The following is a 21,611-nucleotide window of genomic DNA, read 5'->3' as shown; positions in this document are numbered from 1 at the left end:
ATACCTTTCGCAAAAAGTTTACTCAAAATGGCTCATAGACCTAAAATGCAAAATAATAAAACTTCTAGAAGATAACATAGGAGAAAATCTGGGTGACCTTGGGTTTGGCAATGAGTTTTTAACCATGATACCAAAAGCACAATCCATCAAAAAACATTTGATGTCAGACTTCATCAAAATTAAAAACTTCTGCTCTGTGAAACACGTCACCAAGAGAAAGAAAAGACTTGGAGAAAATCTTTGCAAAACATATATCTAATAAAGGACTGTGATCCAAAACATAAAAAGAACTCTTAAAACTGAACAATAAGGAAACGAACCACTCACTGAAAATGTAGACAAAAGACCTGAACAAGAACCTCCTCAAAGAAGATATGCAGAGGGCAAATAAGCACATGAAAACAAGCTCGACATGGTACATTATTAGGGAACTGCAAATTAAAACAATGCAACACGACTGCACACCTATTAGAATGGCTAAAATCCAAAATACTAACAAAGATGTGGAATTCCCATTCACTGCTGGTGGAAATTCAAGATGGCACAGATGCTGTGTAAAACATTTGACACTTTCTTACATAGCTAAACACAGACTTACTTTACAATCCAGCAGTTGTGCTTTTTGACATTTACCCAAATGACGTGAAAACTTATGTCTACATAAAGACCTGCAAAAGGATGTTTATAGTAGCTTTATTCATAATTACCAAAACTTAGCAACAACCCATAGGTGAAAGGGTCAGCAAACTATAGTACATCCAGACAGTGGAATATTATTCAGTGAAAGAAATGAGCTATCAAGCCGTGAAAACACAAGGAGGAATCCTAAATGCACGCTGCTAATTGAAAGAAGCCAGTCTGAAAAGGCTACATACTGTATGATTCCAACTCTACGACATTCTGGAAAAGGCAAAACTATAGAGACAGTGAAAAGATCACTGGGTGCCAGGAGTTACATGAGGGGAGAGCGATGTATCTGTGGGGCACGGAGGATTTTTAGGGCAGTGAAATCATTGTGAATGATACTGCGATGGTGGATACATGACATTGTGCATTTGGCAAAACCCATAGAATGCTCAGCACGAAGCGTGAACTCTAATGTCAACTATGGAATTTGGTTAATAATCGTGTATATGATAATGATACATCAATATTGGTTCATCAGTCATAACAAACGTACATTATCAATGCAAGATGTTAATAAGAGGAGAAATGGGGTTGAGGTTAGGGGGACTCCACTTTCTGCACAGTTTTTATGTAAACCTAAAACTGCTCTAAGGAACAAATTTTATTAACTCAAAAAAAAGGCTTTCAGGAGAAAAACAAGGTATATTCTTAAAGTATTCTACACGTGTGGAAAAATCAAACGAACAAAGAGCTTGCAGGTCGAATGATGACTCTCCAAACTGAGCAAGCATCTTTGCAGTCTGAAAATTCACAGCTTGAGAGTGAGATTCAAAAGCTTCAGCAGAAACTTCAAATACGGCCTGAGCTACACGAGGAACATGTAATGCGACCTTGCAGAAAATCAATTGAGAAGGGACTTTTCCTCTGAGAAGCAGAGAAGAAACTTCCAAAAGCGTGAGGGAACATCAGCCACGCACGTCAGAAGCGACTCCTCAAGAAGACGGCCCAGGACCTGGAGACAGCGCTGGAGGAACCACTTCCCTTTACCACAGCCGGTTATCTCTCAGGAGGAAAAAGATCAAGCAAGTTGCATGGCCGCCTTGTCACCTGAGAAGAATCACAACAAGCCAAGAAAAGAAAATCGTCATGCAACAGCAAAAACGGGCTAGAGCAGCGTTTACATTTCAGCCTCTCCCTGTGCTCCTTTTGGCGCCACTATTGAAGGAGCGGAGTCTGGGGAGCGTCGGGGTGGGCTGGATCATTGGGCCCCGGGAAGAAGGAGGGTAGGCGGACCCTTGCACATAGGCAACCACAGAAGGACATCAGTCTGTGTTTTCTCTCCCTAGTTTGATAGAATCATAATTCCTACCGTAGTGTTTTTTAATACAGATGATGTTTGTACAATTCTTATGAATATATTATTTCCACTTTATTAGACCCTCTGGAATTAGATAATATAAGTATTATATAAAAGTTCCACTCTTTCTTACAACACATTGGGGTTTGACCTGACCAGGTGGGGACACTGGAAACAATAAAGACCATTTCTGTATGCAACAGCTGTTATTAGAATTTTGTAACTTAATATTTACCTTACTAAATGTTGAGTGATTTAGAAAAAACAGACAAATCAAAACAACAGCACCCCCAGCTAAGCTTAGGAAGAAGCTGAGTCATTCATAGATTAATTCAGAGGCATTTTACTTTGCAAACATTTGTTTCTTGTTCTGTAATCTCTTTTTAACCTTTGCTATACTGTTTTGGATGACTTTGCTGCTTAAAAGTTTCAAAGTTTTATGTAGTCAAAATAAAAGTTTTCCCTTTATGAAAAAAAATGGAAGAACAACAAGAAGAGGGAGAAGAAGGTAGAGGAGGGTGGCGGGAGGAGTCAATGTCGTGCTATGACTCTCCAGAACTTGTATTTGTGGGCATGAGGTGAGGATCTAGAAGGATTTGCAGCCAAATGTGATCTGTGGTCATCTCCGAACATTGGAATGGCAAATCGTTCTTTTTATTCTTATTGCTTATCTTTATCTTCTAACTGTTCTACAGATAAACAATGAAAATGTAAATATATGTATCTATTTTATTAAAACCATTCTTGTCTATTTCCCTTAATCTTTATACTGTTTACTGAGTTTTCAAATGATAATGTTAACAGGTGAAAGAACAAGAAAATGTACAAAAAAGTTCCGAGTGTTTTGGAATGTGTGAGCTAAACTAATGTTGACTTTTCAAGCAGTCTCTTAGGGTCTAAATCTATCCCGTCTACACCAGCATAAGGCTACAATGTGGGAGACCACCAGGTGCTATGTCCACCAGAAAGGTGCCTTTTTTGTACTTGTAAATTGTTTTTAGAAAAATCAAGAGGGAGAAAATAATTTTGTGTGTTCTGTCTACTTATACTCAAAAAAGAAAAACATGTTTTAGTCATTATCTCTGAGAAGTGTGAGAGTCAAATTGAACACCAGGTTCATAGAATAATCAAGGGCCAAAATTAGCCACATAATTTAGGATTGTGGGGTTTTTTTTAACAAAAATAAATTATGTAAACCTCACACATAGCAATGCTTCATTTAGCTAACATTGGTCATTGAGAGACTGCCACTAAAGTGAAATCTCTAGATAACCAAAATGTATACCTTTTAACAGCAAAATCTTTATTATTTTAACTATTTTGAATCTGCTTCCTGATATTTTACAAACATCCCTGCTCTCTCATTCTAATCAATAATCATAAACATAATCTCAATTTTTCAGGATGACTGAGAACCACCGATATGAGTATACAAATGTATAACAAACATTAAATAATTCTGATATCGTAGTTAGAATGTAGAAGTGCCTTGAGAGAACACGACTCAAAACAGTTGTGCTTCTTCATAAATCCTGACATCCAATTTTTGATGTTTTTCCTATTGATCCTTCTCCTTTCCAGATTTTCAACATTTCTGTCTTCTTAATTTACTGCTTCTGCTTTACTATATTAGAGGTTTAAAAACCTAAAAATCATTAAAAATTAAACATAGTGTAACTGCATCAAAAGCATACTTGCCTATGTGAGGTGAACCAGAGGCACACACCTGATACAAGGGGAAAGCCAATGGTTTCTCCTCTATTAGCCAGGTCCCAAGGTCCCTTTCCCTGGGCCTCACGTGTGAGCATCACATTTGCTGAGAGTTGTAACAGATTCTAAAGTTACATGAGGTATGTTACTAAAACTTAAGAACATGATTCCTTCCTGCAAGCCAGCTACCTCACCAGCTGCTCAACGCAGTCAAAAGCACCGCAAAACCGGCCATGTGTGAGTTATGGAGAGGGACCGCCATGGGTGGAGCAGGCAGAGATTGCTGGGTAACAACCATAAATGGTTAAGGGCGAATGGCAGGAAGCACCTACTTTGTGCATATCTAGGGGCAGCTGATCTAACCTGAGCGCAGATGGGTGGCCTATGCTACAGGCTAACTGTGGATCAGGTCCGTGTGTCTCTCATCCTCCTAGAGCAGCAGGCTGGCCGGTCTGGTCTCCTTCTTCTCATGCAAATGACAAGGGTGTGAACACAAGCAGACAGAGGCAATGCCTGTTAAAACCCAGGGGCTGACCTGCACAATGCCACCTGTGCCTACTACATATTGACCGAATCAAGCGGATGGCCAAGGCCCAAGTGAGGAAATGGAGGAGAGACCTGCCTCCAGTGAGAGGAACTGCAGGGTTGCAGCAAAGGACATGGGTACAGGGTGGGGCCTGCAGAATCAGGGCACTAATTCAATCAGCCACAACGGTTATGGCAGTTCTATGCACCTGTGCCTTAGACAGCAAATCCTAATGCCTGCCCAAGAAGCAACTCGACTGTGCATATGAGGAATCCTCAGGTCCACAAAGCGGAGTTAGCTCTCTTTCTTCTTCCTATCTGGAACAGCTGGTATAGTTTGGACTAGTCAGTTTGCCCAGATCCTGGCTCAGTGGCAATCACAGTCAGCAGTTCTTCCAATGTCCAGAATTTTTGCTATAACCACCTTGTCCTATTGTGGCATTGAACTACGTGAATTAAAGTTATTTAAAAAATCTTACAGCATTTGTATGTCCCTGGTGCTCCTCTAAATATGTGACTTTATTTAATCATCACAACAGCCATGAGGGAGCTACAAACATTATCTCCACTTTACTGATGAGGAAATTGGAGCACAGACTATTTAACTGTCACCCCATAGAGATACACATAATCCTAAACCAGTGGTAAAGTGTGTCGTCGTCAATGCAGATCACACCTAGTCTTGTGTGTAATCATGCACCTGTAGGGGTGAGCTGTCCATCCCTTGCACATGCGAGCTCTGCAGGGTTTTCTCACCCACAGAGACGTGTGCACACTGCTTTACCATCACCTCCTTTTCTCCTGTCGATCCCTTTATGGTGATTTCAGGGGCACACAGGACCAAGTTGACTGACCTGGCTGACAGTACTGGAAGATGTGTTTTCTCTTTCTCAGGATTTTGTTCATCTTTTTATGATGGATTATCACATCACTGCATTTCTGTCCTGCGCTGCTGGCCTGGGCTGCCATCCTGGGTAGGTCCCTTTACTGCTCCTGCTGGTGATTTTCCTCATTGCCTAAAACTCTCCTTGAATATTCATGAGCATGTCAAAGTCCTACATCACTTGGCTTCCCGGCGAGGTGTCTACCCTGAGTTGATCTTTTTGGATTTTAAAGCCCAAACTCAGAGATTGAGATTTGTGTATGCCAAGAACACACTGTCATCACCATTTCCAGGAACTGCCCCTCAGCCCTTTGACCTCCAAAATAAACAAGAAATGTCACCCACCAGACATAGGCCAGGCCATGAGGACCCCACTGGCTTGGTCCAGAGAATTCCTTCCTTCCTTCCTCTCACTTCCCCAGACAACACCAGAAGCTGAGCAAGGATTTTTGGGCTTTCACTGTTTACTCATTCTTCCATCCATCTAACACATGGATGTTGTTGCTTATCTCCCCTCAGATCCCGAAGTCTTCGCTGCTGATGCTGCGGCTACATTTCTGGCACATTTGGGGGCACACAGAGCTGAGAACCAACTCCTGTGAAAATGTATTAAACCCAAAGTCTAGAGACCTGAGGGGTGTGCTGACTATGCTGGGAGTGGGGAGGTAGGGCTCAGTGCTAGGGACGCCCATATAAATTAGATTCACAACGATCAGCTGTGACATTCTAGAATTTATAACTGTTTAGTTTATTAGCAGCTAACATTTTGCTTGCTGCACCATGGAAAAATATTGCCCCAAGAGAACTAATTACAGGAAATTGCAACCATAAATCTACAAGCACAAAAAAAACCTGAAAAATGGATTTAAAAAAAACCAGCACAGGTCGCCTTCACATTGTGGGATCATTAAAATGGAAGCAGCCAGGTACATTTTTAAAAACACAACTATGCAGTTATGCAAGACAAATAAGTTCTAGAAATATGCTCTACCACATAGTGCCTATAGTTAACAATAAGGTATGATACATTGAAAATTATGTTGACAGGTAGATCTCATGTTACAAGTTCTTATTACAAAAAAAACCAAAAAGCTCACTGAGCTGGCCGAGATTTCATTTCAGTATTGGCACATGGAAGTTTATCATTCACTTTTTCAATATGTATTTGTTGAGTACCTCTATTTAACACAATAACCAAGTTTTTGTGCTTTTATACTCTTTTCATTCTTATTTCTTTTTTTTTTAACTTTTTGTTTATTGCAGTAACATTCTTATTTCTAATTGTCAGAAAACATTCATTTATTCATTCATCTAGTAAATATTTATGAAAACATTTCTTTATTGCATACAACTAACCAAGTTGGTCACATGTTCCGTATTTTCTTATTTCAATTTTATTCATTCACAAATATTTCTGAGCACATACTCCATGATATATTGTGCTATAGGATAGAAAAACGAAGGTAAAGAAAACACTTTTCCTGTTCTAAAGGCATTAGCCAACTAGCATAGAAGAACGACATCTATGTAAAGACGTAGAAAACATGTTTGACTAGACAGTTTTGTGGAAGCACAGACACTAGGAAACACCCCATTCTGGCATTTTTGTGGGAATTTGATCTGTTTGAATGCAGAGCTGGTGGCATTGAGTGATGATAGGTAAGACTAGAATTGTGGACATGGGTTAGATTATAAACAGCCTTGTGTTCCAGTAAAAATGGGAGCTATTGGAGGGTTATAAGCTGAAAATGGCAAACTGAGATTTATGGTTTTGCTACATGGATATCATGTTGGAGCTGGAGAACATCGAGATGGGGAGACTAGGAGGTTATTGGAGCAGCCCTGGCGAGGGAAGATCAGGGTCTGATTTGGGAGGAGAACATGTATATGGAGGTGTGGAAGTGGACCCCAGAGCTGTCACACAGACCTGCATCAGTGACCTTCCATGCTGTCTCTCAGATGCCTGCATGGTTGCTGATGCCACAGATCAGGTAGAAAATCTGGGAGAATAATCTGTTTGCGGGGACAACCATGAAATCAGTCTTGAACATACTAAAATTGGCAATTGTGCGTCAGCAAGGCAGACATATCTCAATATTTCTTGTGCACAGAAAATTTTTGTTTGATGAAATGGAAAGGACGAAGCTTTATTACTAAATACTTTAGAACATATTTGAATTAGTGTAGCTCTAAGCCAGATAGTTCACGGTATTCACCACGGCCAATATGCCAGCTCTAGGCTTACATGCACCTGCCAGCTCACAGCCCCTTTCCTACAAACAAAAGCTTTAAGGCTGGATGTGCTCAAATTCAGTTCTTGAATTCACCCCTCACCCGTTTCTGAACCTCCTCAGTAAACAGTACTCAGTTGCTCAGGACCAGAATTTAGATGTCACCCCTGAATACTTCCTTTCCTGCACTCACCAAATCCAGTCCATCGGGGGGAATCTGATTGCTTTATCCCCCACATATCTCTCCTCTCCATACCTGCACCTCTCCTCCACCACCCCAGTCCAAGCCGCCCTCCCAGTTCCTATCTGATTGGTTCTCCAAACTCCTGATACGTTGCTTGATTTAATATGTCCCCTCCTATAATCCATTCTGCACGCAGAGGTCAGGGTGCACGATAGAGGTCCTCTAAACCTTCAGCCATGAAATGTCACATCCCTCCTTCAAATCCCTGCACAAAATGTCCACTGCCCTCGGAACAAAACCAAACTCTCACTTGACCCTCAGCTCCTCTCCCTCCCTTCTGTCCCCAGCTCCCTGCTCTCGTCACAGTCCACCCGACTACCCGTCCCTCCAATATGTCACAGGCACGCCCATCTGGTCATCGCACACCTGTTCATTATCAATGTTGACATTTCAGTGTAAATGTCACAATTTCAGAGACATTTTCCCTCACTGCCCCATCAATGGTCACCCACCACGCCCTCCCAGAACTCCTTACGTCATTGTCATCTTGTTCCTCTAGAGGACTAAGACTGTCCTAAATTATCTCCATGGGGCCTTGCTGGTGCCTTTCTCTATCTCACAACTGTTCCAGTTGGGCAGAAAATGTGTCTATCTTTTTTCAAGTGTCTAAAAGTGTTGGGTACATATTAGCTGTTCAAAGATCCATGCTAGTGTTGAACAGTTCATTGTTAGCATAGTGGGGATCCACATTGAGTCTAATGCTTTATTTCTGTTACCCTGTGGATGTGTAGTAATGATCAGTGTTGTAGCCCAAAGCCCAGTTATCTACTTATCCCTGTCACGGATAAACCTCCTGAGAAGAAAGTGCTGATAGGAAAGTGCTGATGGCCCATCTCTGGTTCAAGGTCCATGGACCAGTGTTGGAGAAGAGAGTGTTTCTGACCCTGAACTACATCCCATGATATGCTGGCTGTCATTTTTAAGAAGCATGTCGTAAATAAAAGAGCTATGGCATTGAGAAGGCAAGATACCAGCAGCATTGAAGGGGCCAGCAGGAAGCATCAACTGCCCTGTGGGGGGTAAAGAAGAGAGTGTCCTTCTTGCAGAAACCTGCACTCCGGACTCAGATCCTGATATCACGGGTGAGGGTGTCATCAGGACTAGGACTCAGACTTGGCATCACAGGAGAGGCTGTCATCCGCACTAGTAATAATCTTGGCCTTGACTGCAGCAAATGGAATCACTAAGGCAGGCCACACTTCACCAAGAAGGAAAAGCAATTTACACACCAAAAATGGTGGAGAATTCACCCTGGTCACATCCCTGTCTGAGAGGGTACAAGCTGACTCAGAGAAACCTGCTTCTGTCTTCTGGTTGGGTCTCTTCTTACTCTGGCCCCTTATATAAAAGGATAAGACTCCACTTTAAGGACAAAATTATTAGGCAAATAACTCAGCTAATTTTGTACCCAGGTCATTGAATGGTTGAGTAGAAATATATGAATGCCTGTCCTTCCCAAGATTGTTGTAGGAAAAACACAAACCCCAATGTCATACATTTTCTCACAAACCTGATCAAATGCAACCCGTGTTATCACAGATGAGTGTGTCATCTTTCCTGATACATTGTAGAGCAGAACCATAATTTACCCACTGCCTACTTTTTTCTTTTATATAGATATTGGAAAATAAATTTTACATACATATTGGATGCATGTCTAATAAGCAAAGTTTCCTTTTAATGAAAGGAAAGTAAGACAGTTGAAGTGTACTGACATTCAGAATTCTTCATAGAAATTTTAAAAGGTGACTTCATTGTAGTTCATAGCACAACACAAAAGATTCAGTAGTGCTTTCTTTGCAGCTAAAGAGTACAGTAAATGTAAGCTCTATTTGTTCGAATTAAATATCTGTAAACAGTTAATTAGGACAATCTGTTCATTCTTGGTTTATCTCCAATATCTTTTCTTTCTATTTTTTTGTTCCAAAGCAAACAATTTATTTCCATTAGAATACGATATGAAAGAGATGAATTAGCCTCCAGGATTAGGAGTCATAAGTTTTAGTAGCAGTGATGTAAAAGAATGTATGTCATAGTTAATAACTGCAGGAAAACGGCATTATTGTTTGGCCTACCCCCAGCACCTTGTCAGCTCCCCTTGCTAAGACTTCATTCCTTGATGAAGATCTCCAGACTGTATCAATGTCTCCTCTTTCTCTGCTAAGATAAAAACTTGTACTGGAACAATATTCAGATAAAAAAGAATAAGTAGAGGCACAGATGATAAAGAATTACAAATCTTTCAATATACTTGTAGGAAGGAAAAGGCAGAAGTTGGGGGAAGAGCAGAGAGTGACAGAGAAAACGGAGGGCAGGTGTCAGGGCGCGGCCACTGGGTCCAACACCGAGTGAGGCTGGGCCCAGGCTAGTGGCCCAAACGCAGCCCTCCGGGTCCCAAGACCCAACGAGCCCAGCCAAGGAGGGCATGAACAATGACCCAACGCGAGCAATCCCCTTTCCTGACACCCTAAACACGAAGGGGCCCCTGCTCCCACTTTTGAGTAGCTGAGATTACATGCGCCACGAGTTTGTCCACCCAGGGCAGAGTCATAAAGGAACAGAAATTCACAAAGAACATAAAGTAACATAACGTTTGTTGTACGCCTGAACCTCTGGGGTAAAATTCCTACTTTCTCTCTCTGTTTCCCAGCATTTCTAACATGCTGATTCTCTATTCCCTGCTGTCCTTTTGAACCGAGCAAGGATGTGAGCAGACCACACTGCGGCTGAGAGACCCAAGCACTCCACTCATCCACCAAGTGAGTCTTGAGGATTTTCATGGTCACGGTGGCTTTACTGTCCTCTACAACGTGCCCAAAGCAATGCTGAGGAGACACAGCAGCAGACGTTCATGAATGCGTGTCTTTTCCAAGGTCTTGAGGCGTAGCTTCTCAAATATGAAGAGTCCAAAATGCAACAAACAATTGAAAAAGCCTAAACATGAGAAAAATACTTTTAAGATAAAGATTTCAGATAGGACCAAAAAAATCGTGGTGACAAATTTTTCTTTTATAAAAGAAATAGTGTACAAAACTGTTTAAAAATCCCTGGTGACTAAAGAGAGAGATCTGGGTCTCTTCTCAACAGGAACTCCCAAAGGCTACTGTGTCTTATGTCTGAACAAGAGAAGGACATGGAACTCTCAGGCGAGAGGAGCTGTCTCCCTGCAAATGTGGGAAGGACACCCAACTCACCACAGTCCTGCTCTGGACAAGTCGAAGGGTAAGGTCCCTGGAATTGCAGACTATGGACAATTTGCAAGGACTGTTAATTTTGATAAGAAAGCAAAATGTATCATTAGAGAAGCAAGTGTAATTCTTTGAAACAATTAAAAAATAGATTGAGTTCAAGTCAATTCGTGTAAAAGCAAAATTCTATAAAAGCAGGTCAAATGATAGAGTTAGAATACAAGTACCAAAAAGCCTTTTTTTCTAGCTAAAAGCCTATTTAAAATGGCTTTCTTTGGTCTTATTTATGAGATTAATCAAATCCCACTCTGAGAATATAAAAGGCTTTACCCTAACAACACTCCTAATAACATTATCGAATCGATAGCACCTTCGTTTTCTTAGTTTATCTTACATTTGGCCACTTCAAGTTTCTTTAAGTGCTGGTTTTGGAAAATGATTATTTATATTAATGTTGGAGATGGCATCTATGGCTGAGAACAGATTTGAAATCACACAGAGGTGAATTCAGATCTCAGCTCTGGCTGGAAAGGATTATAAAATCCTGGGTAATTTATCTAACATCTATTTCAACTTCACAGTTTTTTAATGCTCCACGTGATCTTTTCTTAGCTATCTCTGCTCACTACTGTTCCTACAGGGGTAATCTTCATTTGTTTCCCTCCTTCCATATTGGGATTTCATCTAACTTAACTCTTCTCTCTGCCCCCATTTGGCCTCTTTTCGATTTTCCCTCCTAAGCCTGCTCAAAATGTTGCTACAAAATTAACCTTTCTTTCCACCCTTCTGACCTTCTAATCCCTTTATTAGTGCCCCGCAGAGTCCCACCTGACATTCACATCTTCTCATCTTCGCCTTCAAGGCTGGCACCAGCCGGCAATTTTCCCTTCATACCTGCAGCTGGCAGGGCCATGTGCTCCACGCAAATCCAGCTCTTTAAATCCGACCTTTATTTCCGTAATATATACCTCTCTACTCTACAGAATGGCTTAGCACGGCCAATCTTTTGTCGATGTCTATTGAACTTCCTCCCTGCCTCTTAAAATTATGTCCTCTGGCTTAAAGAGAGAGGGGGAGAGAGAGAGAGAGAGAGAGAGACAGAGAGAGAGATATAGATACAGAGATAGAGATAGAGATGGGGGGAGAGAGAGGGAGAGATGAGAGAGAGAGATTGAGAGAGATAGAGGGAAAGGGAGAGAGAAAGGAGTGGTAAAGAAAAGGAAAGAAAAGAAACCACTCTAAATGAAAATAATTTGTTGAACTCTTAAACTAGTAAACAAAGATGTTTCCTTGAGATTTAACCACATCTTTATGTCCTTTCTATTAAAACAATGATTTGCTACCACTTAATTTGCTTTTACTATTTGGTTTGGAGGCCAGCTTTCTGCATGAATGAGAATCAGCACTCCTCATTCTAAGTCCCAGTTTTGCAAAGGATGTTAAGATACAGACCATTCCTGTACCTTGGAATACTTCACGTTTTCCATCACATTGATTCTTGTGAAGAATAGTTTCGAGGTATGTAATTTAACATCTAAAAAAGAAATTAAATGAATCAGGCTTGCATTGGCCATATCAGATCCCATGAAGGTCTGAAAGCAGATAAACACTCCATCTCAATTCGAGATTTATCAAGGCTAGCACAGAGGGGTTGTTATGGATTTATTCTTTATCCCAGATTTTCTACTTTATTTATATTGGATCAGTTGGATCAGTTTTTAGACTTATCCTTCACATGGATGATAGATAATGGATTTCTATATGCTTTAGTGATGGAATATGGAATGCATATTTTGACTTTTAAATATGATATGAAAGACATTCACCTTTGTGGCTTTTTTTGTACTTACAAAGGTATAAGTAGATCCGACGCCTTGTGAGTTTTATATATTTTCTTGTAGAGTGGGCCAATCTAGAGATCTTTTTGTCTCCTTTATTCAGGATAAACAAAGACAGAAATTATAACCCTGTGCAGAAATATATATAAAACTGAAAATTGAGTTGAAAATTCAAATGAAAAGATACCTCCTAGGGAGGCATCAACAGTGGACTCCTCTTTCCTGTCAAAAGATTAAAGGTGGAGGAGAAGTCAAGACGGTGGCGTAAGCAGACTCTGAACTCACCTCCTCCCGCGGACACAGCCAATTTACAACTACTTGTGGAAAAATTACCCCTGAGAGAGAAATGAAAACTGGATAAGAGGAACTCCTGCAATTAAGGACAATCCTAATTGAGGTGGAAGGGACCGAAACTCACTTCTGGAGAGAAAAAACGCCACCTTCACAAGACACAAGCATCAAAGCCTCCCGGGAGCAGCCCACAGGTACCCAGCCTCCCTGGAGGAGTGGTGCCCTGAGCCGGGGAGCGCCCCCGCTGTGGGCATTTTGTGGACCCAGCACAATCGAGACGAGTGGCATAATATCTGACTTTGCCTGCTACTAAAGCATTGGGGAGTACCCCCAGAAAAGCTGGTTCACAAAGAAATTACAACTGGCTCTCAAAGGGCCCACGCTCAAACTCACCCGTTTCAGAAAGCAACCTAAAATCAGTAGAAAGAAAGCTGCACAGTGCTTTGGTGAAAAGAGACTCACCTGATAGGCCCTCAGTGAGAGGTGAGACCTCTCCAGGGACTGGGACATTGGCGGCGGCCATTGTTGTCGCCTGGTGTGGGCGGGCTGACACAGATGCCATTGGAGTTCTCCCTGGGGCCTGCTAGCCCAGGTCTGCCCCACCCACTAGAGCACTGATTTAATCCAGCTCAGCCAGGGTAGGCAGCCTACCCTAGAGACTGGCCCCACCCAACAACAAGCCCTCAGGCAACTTGTGGGCCTGCATAGATTGGTGACTGGATTCTCTGCAGCCAGGCAACTGAGCCCACTTCAGTGGGGTAGGGCATGCACAAGGAGCAGGTGGAGAGTGTGGGGCAGTGGTGGAGTGTGTGGGGCTCCTGCCGTGGAGAGACTAGGTCCACTTTAGGAGGTTGGGGCACACATACAGGGCAGGACTGTGTTGACTATGTGTGTGGACCTGTGGGCGGCAGGGCTTGTCAGCTGCAGAAGACTTGTGCTTCTCAAAGACCCACATAGGGGGTTTGCCCCACCTTCCAAAGCCTGAAAAAGTTGGGTGCTCCCATGCCTGAGGCCAGCCCCACCCAGCTGCAATCCTCAGAGAGCTGACAAGAGACATAAAGGCTGGAGGCTTATAGCAATTGTAAGCCCCTGAGCCTAACAACCTGCCACACTGGGAGCCTACCCACTTAAAAGAAATGCTGCAACACAAATGTGGTATTAGAACTTGCAGCCAACTGTGCTGGGGCTCCCCACACCTGATAAAGAGACTAAAGGGCCCACAACAACTACAAGCAGCTGAGCATTGCAACAGCTGGCCAGGAGCATAACTCAGCCTCCCTGGGTGCCTACAGGGAGAGCAAAGAGGCCACAACAGAAGGACACACATAGCCCACATAGGGGTCACCCCTGGAACATTGAGAACTGAGGGAAGCACACTGCAGGCTCCTAATGCATCACTTATATAAGGTCACCTATCCAAGAGCAGGAGACGTAGCTGACCTACCTAAGACGTAGGCAGAAGCACAGGGAAAGAGGCAAAATGAGGAGGCAAAAGAATACATTCCAAGTAAGGGAACAGGACAAAACCCCAGAAAAGGAACTAAGTGAAACAGAAATGAGCAACCTACCTGACAGAGAGTTCAAACAAAGAGTGTTAAGGATGCTCAGTGATGTGGGGAGAAGAATAGATGAACTCAGTGAGAATATCAACAAAGAAATGGAAGATATAAAAAAGAACCAATCAGAAATGAAGAATACAGTACTGGAAATGAAAAATTCATTAGAGGGACTCAAAAGCAGAGTAGAGGATACAGAAGAACGGATCTGCGAGCTGGACGAAAGACTAGAAGAAATTACCCAAGATGAATAGGTAAAAGAGAAAAGAATTAAAGAGTGAGGACAGTCTAAGGGACCTCTGGGAAAACATCAAGTGCACTAACATCCAAGTTATAGGTGTCCCAGATGGAGAAGAGCAAGACAAAGGGGCAGAGAATCTATTTCAAGAAATAATAGATGAAAACTTCCCTAACCTAAGGAAGGAAACAGACATCCAGGTACAGGAAGCACAGAGAGCCCCAAACAAGATAAACCCAAAGAGGCACACACCAAGACACATCATAATCAAAATGTCCAGAATTAAAGATAAAGAGAGAATCCTAAAAGCCTCAAGAGAAAGACAAGTTACATATAAAGGAAACCCCATAAGGCTATCAGCTGACTTCTCAGCAGAAACCTTACAGGCTAGAACAGAGTGGCACGATATATTTAAAGTGCTAAAAGGAAAAAACTTACAGCCAAGAATACTCTACCCAGCAAGGTTATCATTCAAAATGGAAGGAGAAATCAAAAACTTCCCAGACAAGGAAAAATTAAAGGAGTTTGTCACCAAGAAACCAGTGCTACAAGAAATGTTAAAGGAACTGATTTAAGGGGAAAAGAGAAGACCACAAATGGGAAAAATTATCTATTTCCATGATAAGAGGGTAATGGATACAAATGCACATAAAGGAGGTTAGATATGATATCAAAAACATAAAATGAGGGAGGAGGGGAGTTAAAGAGTAGAGCTTTCAGACAGGTCAAAGTAAAGAGACCATCAATCCTGTATAGAAGGAGAAAGGAACAGAGAAGGACTACTAAAACACTGAGAAAAAAAAAAGTTAAAAAATGGCAGTAAGTACATACTTATCAATAGCTACTTTAAACGTCAAGAGAAGGATGTGGAGAGAACGGAACTCTCATACAATGCTGGTGGGAGTGCAAACTGCTGCCAACAGTATGGAAATTCCTCAAAAAATCAAGGATAGAACTACCATATGATCTAGCTATTCCAAAGCTGGGTATTTATCCAAAGAACTTGAAAACACCAATGCATAAAGATACATGCACCCCTGTGTTCACTGCAGCGTTATTCACAATAGCCAAGATTGGAAGTAACATAAGTGCCCATCAAGGGACGAATGGATAAAGAAGATGTGGTATATATACACAATGGAATACTACTCAGCCATAAGAAACAATGAAATCCAGCCATTTGTGACAACATGGATGGACATTGAGGGCATTATGCAAAGTGAAATAAGTCAGAGGGAGAAGGTCAAATACCATATGATTTCCTTCATTAAGTAGTAGATAATAACAACAATAAACAATCACATAGAGACAGAGATTGGACTGGTGGTTACCAGAGGGGAAGGGGGGAGGCAGGAGGGCAAAGGGGAAATTCGGCACATGTGTGTGGTGATGGGTTGTAATTAGTATTTGGGTGGTGAACATGACGTAATCTATGCAGAAATAGAAGCATAATGATGTACTCCTGAAATTTGTACAATGTTATAAACCAATATTACTGCAATAAACAAAAAATTTAAAAAAAATTAGTAATAAAAAAAAAGTCAATGGACTAAATGCTCCAATTAAAAGGCATAGAGTGGCTGATTGGATAAAAAAACAAGACCCATATATATACTGCATACAGAGACAGACTTCAGACCTAAAGACACTCACAAACTGAAAGTGAAGGGATGGAGAAAGATACTCCATGCAAATGGCAATGAAACGAAAGCTGGGGTAGCAATACTCATATCAGACAAAATAGACTTTAAAAAAAAAACTGTAAAAAGAGACAAAGAAGGGCATTACATAATGATCAAGGGAACAATCCAACAAGAGGATATAACACTTGTAAATATCTATGCACCCAATGTAGGTGCACCTAAATATATAAAGCAATTATTAACCAACATAAAACGAGAAATAGATAGTAACACAATAATAGTAGGGGACTTTAACACTCCACTTACACCAGTGGATAGATCATCCAAACAGAAGATCAATAAGGAAACATTGGCCTTAAGTGACACACTAGAACAGATGGACCTAGTAGATATATACAGAGAATCCCATCCAAAAACTGAAGAATACACGTTCTTTTCAAAGGCACATGGAACATTCTCCAGGATTGCTCACATATGAGGCCACAAAACAAGTCTCCATAAATTTAAGAAGATTGAAATAATACCAAGCATCTTTTCTGACCACAACGGTATGAAACTAGAAATCAACTACAGGAAGAAAATCAGAAAAGCCACAAATACATGGAGAATAAACAAAATGCTACTGAACAATGACTAGGTCAACCAAGAAATCAAAGAAGAAATCAAAAAATACCTGGAGACAAATGAAAATGAAAATACGACATGCCAGAATTTATGGGATACAGCAAAAACGGTTCTAAGAGGGAAGTTTATTGCAATACAGGCCTATCTCAAAAAATAAGAAAAATCTCAAATAAACAATCTAACAATGCACCTAAAGGAACTGGAAAAAGAAAAACAAACAAAGCCCAAAATCAGTAGAAGAAGGGAAATAATAAAAATCAGAGCAGAAATAAATGAACTAGAGATCAAAAAAACAATAGAAAAATTAATAAAATCAAGAGCTGGTTCTTTGAAAAGATAAACAAAATTGGCAAACCTTTAGCTAGACTCACCAAGAAAAAAAGAGAGAAGGCACAAATAAGTAAAATCAGAAATGAAAGAGGAGAAATTACAACAGACACCTCAGAAATACAAAAGATTATAAGAGAATACTATGAAAAGCTATATGCCAACCAATTCGACAATCTGGAAGAAATGGATAAATTCTTAGAATCATACAACCTCCCAAAACTGGATCAAGAAGAAGTAGAGAATTTGAATAGACCAATCACCAGTAAGGAGATTGAAACAGTAATAAAAACCTCCCCAAAAATAAAAGTCCAGGACCAGACGGCTTCCCTGGTGAATTCTACCAAAGATTCAAAGAAGACTTAATACCTATCCTTCTCAAACTCTTCCAAAAAATTGAGGAGGCGGGGAAGCTCCCTAACTCATTCTACAAAGCTGACATTACCCTGATACCAAAAGCAGACAAGGACAACACAAAAAAAAGAAAACTACAGGCCAATATCACTGATGAACATCGATGCAAGAATCCTCAACAAAATACTAGCAAATTGCATTCAACAATACGTTAAAAAGATTATACAGCATGGTCAAGTGGGATTTATTCCAGGTATGCAGGGATGGTTCAACATTTGCACATCAATCAACATAATACACCACATTAATAAAATGAAGAATAAAAATCACATGATCATCTCAATAGATGCAGAGAAAGCATTGGACAAGATACAGCATCCATTTATGATCAAAACTCTGAATAAAATGGGTATAGAAGGAAAGTACCTCAACATAACAAAGACCATATATGAGAAACCCACAGCTGATATCATCCTCAATGGTGAAAAACTGAAAGCTATCCCTCTAGGCACAGAAACCAGACAAGGATGCCCACTGTCACCACTCCTATTTAACGTAGTACTGGAAGGCCTAGCCAGAGAAATCGAGCAAGAAAAAGAAATAAAAGGGATCAAAATTGGAAAGGAAGAAGTGAAACTCTCACTACTTGCAGATGACATGATTTTATATATAGAAAACCCTAAAGAATCCACCAAAAAACTTTTAGAAGTAATAAACGAATATGGTAAAGTTGCAGGATACAAAATCAACATACAAAAATCAGTTGCATTTCTATACACTAACAACGAAGTAGCAGAAAGAGAAATTAAGAATACAATCTCATTTACAATTGCAACAAAAAGAATAAAATACCTAGGAATAAACTTAACCAAAGAGGTGAAAGATCTGTACACCAAAAATTATAAAACATTGCTGAAAGAAATTGAAGAAGACACAAAGAAATGGAAAGATATTCCGTGCTCTTGGATTGGAATAATTAACGTAGTTAAGATGTCCATACTTCCTACAGCAATCTATAGATTCAATGCAATCCCTATCAAAGTTCCAACAACATTTTTCACAGAAATAGAAAAAAGAATCCTAAAATTTATATGGAACAACAAAAGACCCCGAATAGCTAAAGGAATCCTGAGAAAAAAGAACAAAGCTGGAGGTATCACACTCTCTGATTTCAAAATATACTACAAAGCTATAGTAACCAAAATAGCATGGTACTGTCACAAAAACAGACACAGAGATCAATGGAATAGAAGCGAAAGCCCGGAAATAAACCCACACATCTATGGGCAGCTAATCTTCAAAAAAGGAGCCAAGAACATACAATGGAGAAAAGAAAGTCTCTTCAACAAATGGTTTTGGGAAAACTGGATAGCCATGCAAAAAAAATGAAAGTAGACCCTTACCTTACACCATGCACAAAAATTAACTCCAAATGGATTAAAGACTTGAATGTAAGACCTGAAACTATGAAACTTCCAGAAGAAAACATAGGAAGTACGCTCTTCGACATCGGTCTTAGCAACATATTTTCAAGCACCATGTCTGACTGGGCAAGAGAAACAATAGAAAAAATAAACAAATGGGACTACATCAAACTAAAAAGCTTCTGCACAGCAAAGGAAACCATCAACAAAATGAGAAGACAACCTAACAATTGGGAGAAGATATTTGCAAACCATACATCTGATAAGGGGTTAATCTCCAAAATATATAAAGAACTCATGCATCTCAACAACAAAAAAACTAACAACCCAATTAAAAAATGGGCAAAAGACCTGAACAGACATTTCTCCAAAGAAGATATACAGATGGCCAACAGACACATGAAAAGATGTTCAAAATCACTATCAGGGAAATGCAAATCAAAACTACAATGAGATATCACCTCACGCCCGTCAGAACGGCTATAATTAACAAGACAGGAAACAACATGTGTTGGAGAGGATGTGGAGAGAAGGGAACTCACATACACTGCTGGTGGGAGTGCAAACTGGTGCAGCCACTATGGAAAACAGTATGGAGATTCCTCAAAAAATCAAGGATAGAACTACCATATGATCCAGCTATTCCACTGCTGGGTATTTATCCAAAGAACTTGAAAACACCAATACATAAAGATACATGCACCCTTGTATTCATTGCAGCGTTATGCACAATAGCCAAGACTTGGAAACAACCTAAGTGCCCATCAAGGGACGAATGGATAAAGAAGATGTGCTATATATATACAGTGGAATACTACTCAGCCATAAGAAACGATGAAATCCAGCCATTTGTGACAACATGGATGGACATTGAGGGTATTATTCTAAGTGAAATAAGTCAGAGGAAGAAGGTCAAATATCGTATGATTTCCTTCATTAAGTAGTAGATAATAACAACAATAAACAAACACATAGAGACAGAGATTGGATTGGTGGTTGCCGGGGGGCAGGGGGGGAGGGGGGAGGCCGAGGGGGATAGTTCGGCACATGTGTGTGGTGATGGGTTGTGGTTGGTGTTTGGGTGGTGAACATGATGTGGTGTATGCAGAGGTGGGAGTATAATGATGTGCGCCTGAAATTTATACAATGTTATAAACCAATGTTACTGCAATAAACAAAAAAAAAAAATTAAAAAAAAACGATTAAAGGTGGAGATGAATGAGTCATGCATGCTATTCTCTTACATGAACACCAGTCCAGCGGCCAGCTGAGTGATAGAACCATCCAGAGTTAGTTTTGTTTTTCTTTCAGAAATACCTAGTTTGGATAAATCCAGTTACCATTGCGCTTATCGTGCATTTCTTCATCGCACCTGTCACTCTCTAAATTGATATGATACATGGGTATAGTTGTTTCCTGTTTATCCTCTCTATTAGAGAGAAAATCCCACAGACAAGAAAACCTACAGGCTGTGCTCACACACAGTGTGTGTGTCTAATAGGTACCTCAAAATCAATCTGTCTGAAAGAAAGGAAAGGAGAAGGAAAAGAAGAAAAAGAAAGAAAGGAAGAAGGAAAGGAAGGAAGGAAGGAAGGAAGGGGGGAGGGAGGGAGCGAGGGAAGAACGGCACAAACGAATGAACGAACAAAAAGGACCTTGCTCTTCCCACTTTCTTCTTCATCTAAGTCAACAGCACATTGTCTACTGATTTGCTCAGACTAAAACTCCAAGAAATCAACCTTGATTTGTCTCCTTCTCTACACCCCGTACCCAACCCTCCCAGCTACCCGCCCCTCCCCCGCCAAAAAAAGCCTTGGAGGCACAAGCTCCACAATATGTCCCAAACCCAGCCATCATCATCTCCTCCACCCCTCAATCCACCCTAATATCCACCTGGCTTTGGTTCAGCATCCTGACCGAGCTGACTTTCTTCTTTCCTTCTCGCTCCCTTGTAGTGCATTTTACACAAAGCAGCTGAATTATTTTTAGAAAGTCTAAATTCTTGTTATGCCATGCCCTATTTAAAACATTCTAAAGGTTGACGGTTTTTATTAAAATGTGATTTTGTATTTATGTTCATTGTCTGTCTCCCCTACTGGAGTCTAATTTCATGACGGAAGGACTTCATTGCGTTCCTACCGTGCTCCTGTGTGAGGGCACGCCTGGCTCAGAATCAGCTCTCAGGAAACACTCCTTGTATCAGTGAGTGAATGAATGAGCCTGCCGCACATGGTCCCCTACTTCCACTGTTGCCCTCTAACCAGCCTGTTCCCTTGTGCAGAAATACCCCCACTCTGGGGCTTTGCTTCAGTGCCATCAAGTAAGGTCACACAATCAGAACTATCACTGTATTGCACACCATTTTGCTCAGCTCTCTGCATAATGACAGACCAACGTGGCTTCCCTCAGTTGGTCTCATAAATTTTAGAAAAAATGAAGCACAGTTTCTAAGTTCTTCCCAGCAAACAACAGCCCCCTCACTCTCTGGACACGAGTAGAAAGACATCAGCCGCCACCTTCTGGACAACACTATTTGTCTGCTAACTCGTTT

The sequence above is a fragment of the Diceros bicornis genome, chromosome 29 (genome assembly GCF_020826845.1).
Source record: "Diceros bicornis minor isolate mBicDic1 chromosome 29, mDicBic1.mat.cur, whole genome shotgun sequence".
NCBI classification, from domain to species: domain Eukaryota; kingdom Metazoa; phylum Chordata; class Mammalia; order Perissodactyla; family Rhinocerotidae; genus Diceros; species Diceros bicornis.
Note: the sequence above shows the minus strand (reverse complement) of the source record.